The sequence below is a fragment of the Astyanax mexicanus genome, chromosome 3 (genome assembly GCF_023375975.1).
Source record: "Astyanax mexicanus isolate ESR-SI-001 chromosome 3, AstMex3_surface, whole genome shotgun sequence".
NCBI lineage: Eukaryota > Metazoa > Chordata > Actinopteri > Characiformes > Acestrorhamphidae > Astyanax > Astyanax mexicanus.
Window position 1 is genome coordinate 62,676,339 of NC_064410.1, and position 13,419 is coordinate 62,689,757.

At 36.5% G+C, this 13,419-nt stretch overlaps 2 protein-coding genes across 4 annotated transcripts in view; both read right to left on the reverse strand.

Moving 5' to 3' along the window:
- The window catches only part of wu:fc38h03 (acetylcholinesterase collagenic tail peptide), a 761,412-nt gene that overhangs the window by 467,123 nt on the left and 280,870 nt on the right, over positions 1–13,419 (reverse strand). The window lies entirely within an intron of this gene.
- Positions 1–13,419, reverse strand: part of hibadha (3-hydroxyisobutyrate dehydrogenase a) — a 40,411-nt gene that overhangs the window by 14,548 nt on the left and 12,444 nt on the right. The window lies entirely within an intron of this gene.

Below are 13,419 nucleotides of genomic sequence, written 5' to 3' on the forward strand. Positions count from 1 at the left end.
AAAAGTTTTGGCACAAAATGAACTTTCAAATGATTCAAAATGATTTTATTAGTAAAGTTTTATTTTAATTACATTTAAATGTTTGAACCTGGTGTGACTGCTGAAATATATAAAACTTGAATATTTCTATGACTATTGTGGCCCCTTAATGATCCCTTACTCAAAAATATCATAGATGATTAGAATAGCACTACTGGGGTACATGTATGATTAGAACAGCACTGCTGAGGTAAATTCATGATTAGAAACGCACTGCTGAGGTAAATTCATTATTAACATAGAACTGCTGAAGTAAATTCATGATTACAACATTGCTGAGGTAACTGTATGATTAGAACAGCACTACTGAGGTAAAATCAGTTAATGTGTAAGTTTTGTGTTTGGTCTCTTTTGGAGACACAGATCTATCAGATCTTAAGCTGTGGACGTCTCAGTGTGGGGACAGGGGGTAATAATGAGCTCTTTTACACCACGGGGACGACGAGTTCTGTCCTTTAAAAGCTAGACGTCCAAATCATCCGTCACACAACGCCCCGAGGACCAGGCGCTATTGTCCACGTCCCTGCCCCTCACTCTCGCCCTCACACACACACACATACGACAGCTGGACCCGACCGGACACGCCCCCTTCACTGGACACGCCCCCTGGGGTGTGAATGACAGCTCTAAGGAGTAATTGACTTTACACTTTATCATGTTCAATTAAGAGCCCATCCCTCTGAAATCCATGCGTGGCCAATCACGTTAAAGCGTGGCATGTTCTACACGGGGCGTGGTCCGGCTGAAGCTGCCAACAAGGACAGATGTGTCCGGGGAATTCACGGATCAGAACCTAATTAAAACAGTAAACTGAAAGAATAGAATAGCACTGCTGAGGTAAAATCACTATTAGAACAGCACTACTGAAGGTAGTGAGGTAAATGTATGATTAGAATAGCACTGCGGAAGTAAATACATGATAAGAATAGAACTACTAAGGTAAATTAAAGATTACAATCACACTGCTGAGGTAAATGTATGATTAAAATAGCAATACTGAGGTAAATTCACAATTAGAATAACATAACTAAGGTAAATCCATTATTAGAACAGCACTGCTGAGGTAAATTCATGATTAGAACAGCATTTCTAAAGTAAATGTATGATTAAAATAGCACCACTGAGGTAAAAATTCATGATTAGAACAACACTGATGAGATAAATCTATGATAAGAATAGCAATGCTGAGGTAAATTCATGATTAGAATAGCAACGCTGAGGTAAATTTATGATTAGAATAGCTCTACTGAGGTAAATTAATGATTCAAATAAAACTGCTGAGTTAAATATATGCTTGCAATAGCACTACTGAGGTAAACTCATGATTATAACAGCAGTGCTGATGTAAATGTATGAATAGAACAACACTGCCGAAGTAAAATCATGATTAGAAAACCAATACTAAGGTAATTCTATGATTAGGATACCACTGCTGAGGTAATTCTATAATTAGAATAGCACTACAGAGGTAAATGTATGATTGGAATAGCACCGATGAGGTAAATTAATGATTAGAATAACACTGCTGAGGTAAATGTCTTCAATATATCATTTTTGATTGTAGTTTGTCTTTTTTATTGCTTATGAAGAAATACAAAAATATATTAAGGTTATTTATCTCATTAAAAGACTTAAAATAAAGTCATAAATGTAAACAAATTCGACTTTTAGACTAATTTTATTTGGTTTTCCAGTTTTTTCAAGCATTTTCATTCCAGTGCATCGCTAATCAGAACTGCACACACACTCACTGAAGAGCTAATAATGAGGTTAATTATTGAAGCCCCAAACAAAAGCGCTGACACAAGAGTGTGTGTGTGTGTGTGTGTGTGTGTTAGTTTATGACTCCCCGTCTGTCTGTATTGATCTGTGATGTAGTTCTGCACCATCAATAATTCCCTCATTAGCTCTGCATTTGTCATTTCCCTCGCCGAGTTCAGCATCGCATCCAGCAACTGAGGATAAAAACAATCACACAGCATTTCCCCTGACCAATCACGTCCATTTATACAGATACTGACCTCAGATTGGTCACTTATGCCTTATAAAATAAAATAAATATACAATATATCCATAAAATGTACTTTTGTGTCACTATTTAAAGTAAAAGCAACTACAGGACAGGTTTACAGTGTTTCTACTACATCTATAATGCAATTAAAAAACCCTACAGAGGACTTTTATTTTGAAGGGTATTAGCCCATGCCTGGCATTAAACACGGTGCCAATAGATTCATGGGTTAATATTTTTTTATCTGCTCCAGAGAGTGCTGTTCTATTGACAAGCTGTATGTCTGACTACAAACCTTCAGACATACAAACTGCTATAATGATATATATCAAAGTGTTGCCAAATTTTTCTTTGCAATACTGTATAATAAAAAAAAATATATATATATATTTATTTTAATTATTGGCTTATATGTAAAGATTGGTGTCAGAAGTGGATTATTTGGGCATTTTCACTCCTTAAAGGTTTGACTGTTTGTAAATTCATGATTAGAATAGCACTGCTGATGTACATGTATGATTTGAACAGCACTGCTCATGTATATGCATGATTAGAATAGCACTGCTGATGTACATGTATGATTTGAACGGCACTGCGGATGTAACTGTATGATTAGAATAGCACTGCTGAGTTAAATTCATGATAAGAATAGCACTGTTAAGGTAAATGTATAATTAGAATAGCACTGCTAAAGTAAATTCATGATTAGAATGGCACTGCTGATGTACATGTATGATCAAAATAGCACTGCTGATGTACATGTATGATTTGAACGGCACTGCGGTTGTAACTGTATGATTAGAATAGCACTGCTGAGTTAAATTCATGATAAGAATAGCACTGTTAAGGTAAATGTATAATTAGAATAGCACTGCTAAAGTAAATTCATGATTAGAATAGCACTGCTGAGTTAAATTCATGATTAGAATAGCACTGTTAAGGTAAATATATAATTAGAATAGCACTGCTAAAGTAAATTGATGATTGGAATAGCGCTGCTGAGTTAAATTAATAGGAATAGCACTGCTGATGTACATGTATGATTTGAACAGCACTGCAGGGGTAACTAGTATTAGAAAAGCACGTCTGAGGTGTATGCATCTTTAGAATAGTACTGTTGAGGTAAATGTATGGTTTGAAGAGCAATGCTGAGGTAATTGTATGATTTGAAGAGCACTGCTGAGGTAAATGAATGATTAGAATAGCGGTGCAGAGGTAAATTCACGATTAGAATCACTGACCATCAGTAAATTTTACAATTTATTTGTAAATCAAGGGAGCAGAGTCTGGAGGAAGAGTGGAGAGACACACAGTCCAAACTGCTGACAACTTTTATGGAGATGTGGATTTCATTTTCCAGCAGGACTTGGTTCTTTCTAATACACAATCCTTTTTACGTGGGGCTGGGCATCAAACCCACAACCCTGTCATCAATAACCCACAGCTCTCACCACAAAGCCACTGTGGAAACATTTCTGGAAACAGTCTGCAGCTGTGGGAACGTTTATAAACCAGTTTAATAAACCAGTTTAAATGTGTGCAGAGTGGAAAATGTAGCACCAGTTTGATCTGTTGACGTGTTTTTGTACATCTACTTGGGGTTTTCTGCCTCTATAAACACTCCAAACGCCAAAAAAATATATATATCGTTTTCTGTGAATCAGCTAAAAGAGTTTGGTGTCAGGAATCTTTTGCTTCTATGAGCCGTTTGCTGGTCTTTGCTGGAGCACACAGCAGGACTAGACAGTAGACTTCTTCTGAGGGAGGCATCTGTATCTAATGGTGAGAAAGCAGATGCAAAAACCTAAAAAAATATTGAGTTTTGTGCTTTTATAGCAGTTAAGCATGAACTAGCTTGTTCGTGTTTTGCCATTTAGCGCAAGCTAACACTAGCATGTGGTAGATAACACTCAGCTTAAACATGAGGCGTGGTCAGCAACAACAGATTATTTGCATAAAAGTGACAAGAGCCCTTAAATGGCACATTCTGAAAACTGGTATAGAATAGAGCTATGAGATCTTTATCTTTATGTGAGAGTGATTTAGTGTGTAAAGAACTTTATGAATATATTTTGTATAGATTAAAGATGTATTTAAACTTGCGTAAATATAGGTAGAATATGTTTCTCTTTAATACACTGCTCTCAGACTGACTCCGGGTCAGTCTGAGAGCAGTTACGAGCTTTTTACACAGCTCTCAAACCTTTCATTAGTGGCACAGATACATACATGCACACAACATATACACACATATACATGCACACAACATAGACACACATATACATGCACACAACATACAAATATATATACATGCACACAACATATACACACATATACATGCACAAGCACAACATATACACACATATACATACATGCACACACCATATACACACACATGCACAAAACATATACACACATATACATGCACACAACATAGACACACATATACATGCACACAACATACAAATATATATATACATGCACACACCATATACACACATATACATGCACACAACATAGACACACATATACATGCACAAGCACAACATATACACACATATACATGCACACAACATAGACACACATATACATGCACACAACATACAAATATATATATACATGCACACAACATATACACACATATACATGCACACAACATAGACACACATATACATGCACAAGCACAACATATACACACATATACATGCACACAACATACAAATATATATACATGCACACAACATATACACATATACACATACACACAACATACACACATACACAACAAGCATGCACACAAATACATAACACACACACACACACTAACAACATACATGCATACAACATACATACACATATATATATACACATGCACACAACATATACACACATATACATGAACACAAAATATAACATATAAACACAACACACACATACATACACACATGCACAGACATATACACAACATATACACAACACACACATACACAAATGTGTATACACACCACAATACACAAATATACACACACCATGCACACACATATATATATATATAAATCACACAAACACATATATACTCACTGCATACACACATTGACAACATACATACACGCATGCACACAACATACACACACAGCACATGCACACATACACACATATATACAACATACACACATATATACAACATGCACACATATATACAACATGCACACATATATACAACATGCACACATATATACAACATGCACACACTCCTTCTCTTAAGGATCCATCAGAGAGTCTCCTGAATGGGATCAATATCTCTCAGGGTTGGTGTTGAGTGTTAAAGGGCCGGTATTGATTAGGTGTTGTATCAGAATCGGACTGTAGGGATTTTCAGGCGTGATCATCTCTTTAAACCTCAGCGCAGAAACAGCCGTAACCCCCCCCGGAGATGCTGTTCATCACAGCCAGCGCTGTAAAACACCGCGTACCTGATTAAAACGTGCACATAAAATCACACGTAACTGCACACGCCTGCCTCCATAACCTCTCCTCTTTAATCTAGTGCTGAACGATATGGATAAAATTTATATCACAATATACATTAATAGTCAAAAGATTGGAAACACCTTAAATTCAGTGTTTTTTCATTATTATAAAACATTCTGTATTGTAGATTAATACTGAAATTATCCAAACTATGAAGAAAAACATATGGAATTTATTTATTAAACAAAAAAGGCGTTTAAACTTATTTTTATGAGGTAGAGTCTCCTGGAATTCAGTTAACAGCTGTGCTGAACTCATCAAGAGTTAATTACTAGAATTTCTTGTCTCTTAATAAAGTGTTTGAGAGCATCAGTTAAAGTAAAGTAGTGAAGAGGTAGAGTTACAGGTATACAGTGAATAGTGAATATTTGAGTAATGTTCGAATCCAGATTATGAGAAACAACAACTACTCAACTAAATATAGAACAAAAAAGGCCAAAATGCATATCACACGATTTTTCAAGATTCTGACAGTTGTATATTGACAGTATATCACTGTATTTTTATTATTATTTTTGATTATTACTTTTTGCACTGTCCAACTTGTGCAATAGAACGTTTGAGAAATATATCTTTGAATACTTATTTAAGGTTAGTTTATAGAGTTTATGGAACTATTTATTAGAAAAAAAAATGTGTTGTGAAATTTGTTAGCGTATCTATTGTTAAGGTCTATTTTTTACATTCTTCAGCTGTTTTTCTGATAATAAAGTCTGATTTCTTCATATATTGTATGTATATATATATATATTGTGGGAAAAAGTAAAGCCAATACTTAACAAATCCTTCATTTAAAGCCTTAGTGTTTTATATTATATGTACTCCAAACATTAAAGTAAATCACACACCTATATTAAAGCACAGTCATGCAAAAAATAATAATACAAAAATAATAATGAAAATACAGTGATATACCGTGAAACAGTCAGAATCTTGAAAAATACAGTCATATGCATTTTTGGTCAAACCGCCCAGCAAGAGTACTTTGAGTCACTTCAGCCTGGTAATGCGAACGTAGCCAAAACCTTATAATGATTAAAGTGGCACTCATCAGGACTGCCCCAGGAAAAGAAGAGCAAGAGTTTCCTCTGTTGCACAGAATAAGGCAGCACTGTGGACATGGTTTATAAAGAAAAATCCTCTTAATCAAAGAAAACTTTAGAAAATGATAAAAATGTTTTATGAAGTGAAAGTTAACACTCCTATATATGTGTAATAATGTGTTCATTTAGAGTAAATCTGTAAAAATGTAATATCATTTCAGTGTTCGTATAAAGGTTTACTAACAAGAGACAAGAGTTATATTGATTCTGACCCGTACGCTGTTTTATCTGAACATAAACAAATGAACTGTAATAAATGGACATTATAATCCCATATACTTTACTATCCAGCACAACCAGACCCTGAGATTAGATTAGATTAGATCTGGCGCAGGTTCAGAAGGTGGGATTATCTCACGCTGAACAGAAGCGGCTGCGGTTCTGCTGCAGTGGGAACCCGACACCAGCGCAGGCAGAGTGAATACCAGCCTTACTGTGGTTAAACATTATAATTATGACCAAAGGAGAACTTTTACTCACAACAAATAAAAACACAAACAGACCTTTATTAAAGAAAAGGGTAACAAAAAATAACACTAATCTCACTCAGTGAGGCTCCAACAAAGGCTTTATGCTATACTTATAAATAAGTATAAAATTGAATATAATCAAGAGGAAGATGGATGATCACAAGCCATCAAACCACCAAACTGAACTGCTTGAATTTATGCACCAGGAGTAAAGCAGCATAAAGTTATCCAAAAGCAGTGTGTAAGACTGGAGGAGGAGAACATGATGCCAAGATACATGAAAAAAACTGTGATTAAAAGCCACCAGGGTTATTCCAGCAAATATTGATTATTTCTGAACTCTTAAAACTTTATGAATATGAACTTGTTGTTTTCTTTGGATTATTTGAGGTCTGAAAGCTCTGCATCTTTTTTGTTATTTTAGTCGTTTCTCATTCTCAAATAATACAATATATGATTTATCCAGTAATTCAGAGCTGAGGAACAAATGGTTAGAATTAGTCTATGGAGGAACACCACCACCAGCCAAGTACAATTGAGAAAGATAGGTGTTTAGATGTTTAGAACAGTTCTGTGTACACTAAATCAAAGTAAAAACCCACCCCAGGGTTTTTACTTTCTGGACCTGGACTTTACCCACCTCTGTGTGTGAGTATCTATATGTTTAAATAGGATCTCCGGTGGATTTGGTGTTTTACTCTGAGAGACTCTAAGACTAGATCAGTATAGGCTGAACTGCACTTAGCAGGACATAATTACACATGTTGTAAAGTAACATATGACATTGCAAAGACTGTTATTAGTGTAAAAATGTTGTTATTTTAAATTGCTGTTAGCCAATCAGAGACGATATGTTTGCATGTATGAATATTCATGAGCAAGAGCCGAAATCCTATTGTATTGTCTCCTTGTACACTCATCCACTAGACTAAAGCAGTGTTATAGCAGATCACCGAAACACTTTTTACTAGAGACCAAAACTAGACATTGTAAAATGAAAGAAAAAACGATGGAATGAGATCTTTAAATAAATAAAGAAATTTTCACTTAACATATACTGGGTATCCAAAATTGGAGTATATTAAATGATATTACTCATTGAAAATGAATGAAACAGTATGAATATTCCTCTTTTTGCTTCCACTGCTGCTTCAGGGTCTGAGCTGAGCTCATCGATGCCACAGTTTATCAGCTATTCCACTGAGAGCAGCAGCTATTGGCTGATTTCTGAAGTGCAGATAATGATGCTTATTAGTGCCCTTTCACTCTCTCATACCAACTACAGACCAATCAGCAAACTCAGCACATCTACAAACACAACAGCACCTGCAGATCCATCAATACTGCATCTGTTCTCCAATTTAAGATCATTTAAATACGATAAAAATGTAAGACCTGATCTATATAAGGGCCATTCCACTGAATTAGTACCATTTATGTCCCCCAAACAATTACATGTATAAATGTGCACATAAAATAACTTTTTTGTAATTAAAAACATTAATAAAAAATACTTAAAACACTGAAAAAATAGCATTTGTTACCTGTCCCCCCCTCTCTAACTATAAACTTTACCATGAAATATAATTATTACATTTTATTACATTTTTACATTATTCTGAGTTTTTATAATAAATCCATAATATTTAAGTTAAAATACACATTTTAGTTGTGTCCCTGTGATGTCGTTTCACTCAGTCCTGTTACTGTAAAACATTACCCTGAACATCTGAAACATCCGGAACATTCTACAACAGGAAGTCACATCTACAACAGGAAGTGACATCAGCTGGTTCTTCTGAAGATTATTGGAAGGTCAAAATTAAGTTCCCTCATTAGTTTTTTTTCTGTATATTTGATCTTATTGTAACGATAACCGAGGAGCTCAATCTCAAAACTCAGTCCTGTTACCTACATTCATTCTTAGATTTTATTGGTTTATTTTTTAAAATACAAATTTTGGACAAATCACTAGAATGTGCTCAGTTTTTCTTAAGCTCTATCTATCTATCTCGACAGGATTATTTTCTCAGGGGTTCGTCTGTGTAAAATATTTCACACTTCTACTCAGTGATAAAACTCCTGCATACGGACTGCAATGAAAAAAAAAAACAAGAGGAATAGTGCGTGTTTAGGCTTTTTTTCTCGGTCACATGACATTGCGGCGTTCAGTAGCTCCTCCATTTCCACTCGCTGTTGTGTTTTTAACGTGGATCTCCGTGGAAACGCCCAAGCGCCCAAAGTGCTAGTCCGGACGGGACTAAAATTACCGGAGGAGCACGGAGTTCAGAGAAAAACAGTAGATAATTCAGCCTGTAATTTTCTCAGAGGAAGTCTGAGAAAAAAAACACGTACATGATCGTTCTGGACAGGAATAAAATAATCCCGTCCGGAAAGATACAGAGCTATAATATACTTTTACGACTTTTTAGGGATGTTTTAGCTCTTTTCATATTTACAAATATAGAAAATTGTATATATCCTGAGAGAGAGAGAGAGAGAGAGAGAGAGAAAGAGAAAGAGACAGAGATCAGGACATCAGACAGTTGTTATGAGACTCAGACAGACGGGGGTTTCAGGGTTTGTGTGAGTGACAGGTCCACAGCAGGGGCCGTCACTGCATACCAGCTGACACACTTTCAGTTCACACCAGCCCTGAGTATCATCTTCATCACCATTATCTTCTATATCATCCCTACCACTATATACAGCTCTGGATAAATGAAGAGCACTTCAGTTTCTGAATCAGTTTCTCTGATTTGACTATTTATAGCTTTATGTTTGAGTAAAATGAACATTGTTGTTTTATTCTATAAACTACAGACAACATTTCTCCAAATTACAAATAAAAATATTCTCATTTAGAGCATTTATTTACAGAAAATGAGAAATGTCTGAAATAACAAACAAAAAAAAAGATGCAGAGCTTTCAGACCTCAAATAATGCAAAGAAAACAAGTTCATATTCATAAAGTTTTAAGAGTTCAGAAATAATCAATATTTGGTGGAATAACCCTGGTGGTTTTTAATCACAGTTTTTTTTTCATGCATCTTGGCATCATGTTCTCCTCCACCAGTCTTACACACTGCTTTTGGATAACTTTATGCTGCTTTACTCCTGGTGCAAAGATTCAAGCAGTTCAGTTTGGTGGTTTGATGGTTTGTGATCATCCATCTTCCTCTTGATTTTATTCCAGAGGTTTTTAATTTGGTAAAATCAAAGAAAATCATCATTTTTAAGTGCTCTCTTATTTTATTTTTTTCCAGAGCTGTATATACGCTGGTTTTGTCCAACCAAAAACACACCATATAAGAGTTACTTCTTAATACACACACACACACACACACTTTCACTCACATCCTAACAGGCCCAGTTAGACAGCTGCTAAGGGCCTGTTTCCATCTGGAGTCCAGGACAAGGCTCAGCCCCCCACCCCTCACACACACACACACACACACACACACACACAAAATACACACACCCCTCGTTCCCTGGCCCTCTCAGCGAGTAGCTTGTTATGCTAATTCCTCCGTCACTCATGGGCTTGTCAGCCGCCCTCATCCTCCTCCCCCTTCCTCCAACTGCTGCCACTTCACTTCATCATCAGGACCATCCACCACCTCCACCACCCACATCTCCTACCCAGCTATCTCCATCTAGTGCTGGAGGATAGATAACAGACTCACACACACTCTAATATACTCTAATACAGAATTACAATCACCAGCACCGTAATCTGTTGTACCCATACTGCTCTGTAATTAATCTACAGTTACAGTAGATACAGAATCACCAGCACCGTAATCTGTTGTACCCGTACTGCTCTGTAATTAATCTACAGTTACAGTAGATACAGAATCACCAGCACTGTAATCTGTTGTACCCGTACTGCTCTGTAATTAATCTACAGTTACAGTAGATACAGAATCACCAACACCGTAATCTGTTGTACCCGTACTGCTCTGTAATTAATCTACAGTTACAGTAGATACAGAATCACCAGCGCCGTAATCTGTTGTACCCGTACTGCTCTGTAATTAATCTACAGTTACAGTAGATACAGAATCACCAGCGCCGTAATCTGTTGTACCCGTACTGCTCTGTAATTAATCTACAGTTACAGTAGATACAGAATCACCAGCGCTATAATCTGTTGTACCCGTACTGCTCTGTAATTAATCTACAGTTACAGTAGATACAGAATCACCAGCACTGTAATCTGTTGTACCCATACTGCTCTGTAATTAATCTACAGTTACAGTAGATACAGAATCACCAGCACTGTAATCTGTTGTACCCATACTGCTCTGTAATTAATCTACAGTTACAGTAGATACAGAATCACCAGCACTGTAATCTGTTGTACCCATACTGCTCTGTAATTAATCTACAGTTACAGTAGATACAGAATCACCAGCGCCGTAATCTGTTGTACCCGTACTGCTCTGTAATTAATCTACAGGTACAGTAGATACAGAATCACCAGCACTGTAATCTGATGTACCCATACTGCTCTGTAATTAATCTACAGTTACAGTGGATACAGAATCACCAGCGCCGTAATCTGTTGTACCCGTACTGCTCTGTAATTAATCTACAGTTACAGTAGATACTGAATCACCAGCACTGTAATCTGTTGTACCCGTACTGCTCTGTAATGAATCTACAGTTACAGTAGATACAGAATCACCAGCACCGTAACCTGTTGTACCCATACTGCTCTGTAATTAATCTACAGTTACAGTAGATACAGAATCACCAGCACTGTAATCTGTTGTACCCGTACTGCTCTGTAATTAATCTACAGTTACAGTAGATACAGAATCACCAGCACCGTAATCTGTTGTACCCGTACTGCTCTGTAATTAATCTACAGTTACAGTAGATACAGAATCACCAGCACTGTAATCTGTTGTACCCGTACTGCTCTGTAATTAATCTACAGTTACAGTAGATACAGAATCACCAGCACCGTAATCTGTTGTACCCGTACTGCTCTGTAATTAATCTACAGTTACAGTAGATACAGAATCACCAGCACTGTAATCTGTTGTACCCATACTGCTCTGTAATTAATCTACAGTTACAGTAGATACAGACACGTGAGACTTTCAATGGAATTCACTGTACAAACAGATTATTCTATATCATTTGAAGCATTCTTATTGGTTTATTCATCATGACACTGTAGAAAACTACCAAATTCATATTATGATATGACATTGTACAGAAAAGTGTCATTTGCTACGAATTCTATTCAACGGTATTGAGCATTCAAATCACACACACACACACACACACACACAAACACACACACACACACACACACACACACACACACACACAGAGACACAGAAACGTGGAGTTTTCCCACCAGTTCGAGTGTGTGAGAATAGCTCTGTGGCTTAAATCTCAGAAAAAAAAAGGCAGAAAGAAACAGAAAGTGGGTAATTATCGTTAACTAACTGTGTACTCGTTATACGCTGTGAGTGTGTGTGTGTGTGTGTGTGTGAGAGTGTGTGTGTGTGTGTGTACCAGTGTGACGTCAGTGGGAGTTTGTTGTGGGTCCAATTCAGCGACAGTAGACTGTGAGGTTTGTGTGTTGGGGTTTATTACAAATCTAGACAGAAGTAAAGGAGAGGGAGAGAGGGAGAGAGAGAAAAAGAGAGAAAGAGAGAGAGAGAGAGAGAGAGAGAGACAGTAGAGAAGAGAGGGAGTTTAGCTGTTTTACGAGTGTATTATTCGAGCAGTTCAGTCTAAAGTGCCAAACCTTAATGACGCACACCCAGAAAACGACAAAACCAAGAAAATAAAAGTGATATCAAAAGAAAACTAAAAAAAAAATCCTTAAAAAACACACACACACACACGCAGTCTACTTCCCACGTGACGCCCTGAGCGTGAGAACAAGAGGAAAGAACTGATCATGTGATCATGAGAACATGTACGTTACATTATGATGCTCAACGACTGGGGATAAACATAGGTCCTCATGTGAACACAAAGAATTATGTGGTAACCTAGCTGGTTACTTTGATTAACTTATCCTTGGGTGGAATCCTGATTAGGGCCAGTTCCATCATTATCATAACGTTTTTGATGGTCTTTTTAGCAGCTGCACTTGAGGACACTTTCAAAAGTTCTTGAAATTCTTCATTTCAGATTGACTGACCCTAATTTCTTCTTAAAATATAATTTTCTTTATTTAGTTAAGTAGTTGTTGCTTCTCATAACCTGGATTCGAACATTCGAACTCAAATATTC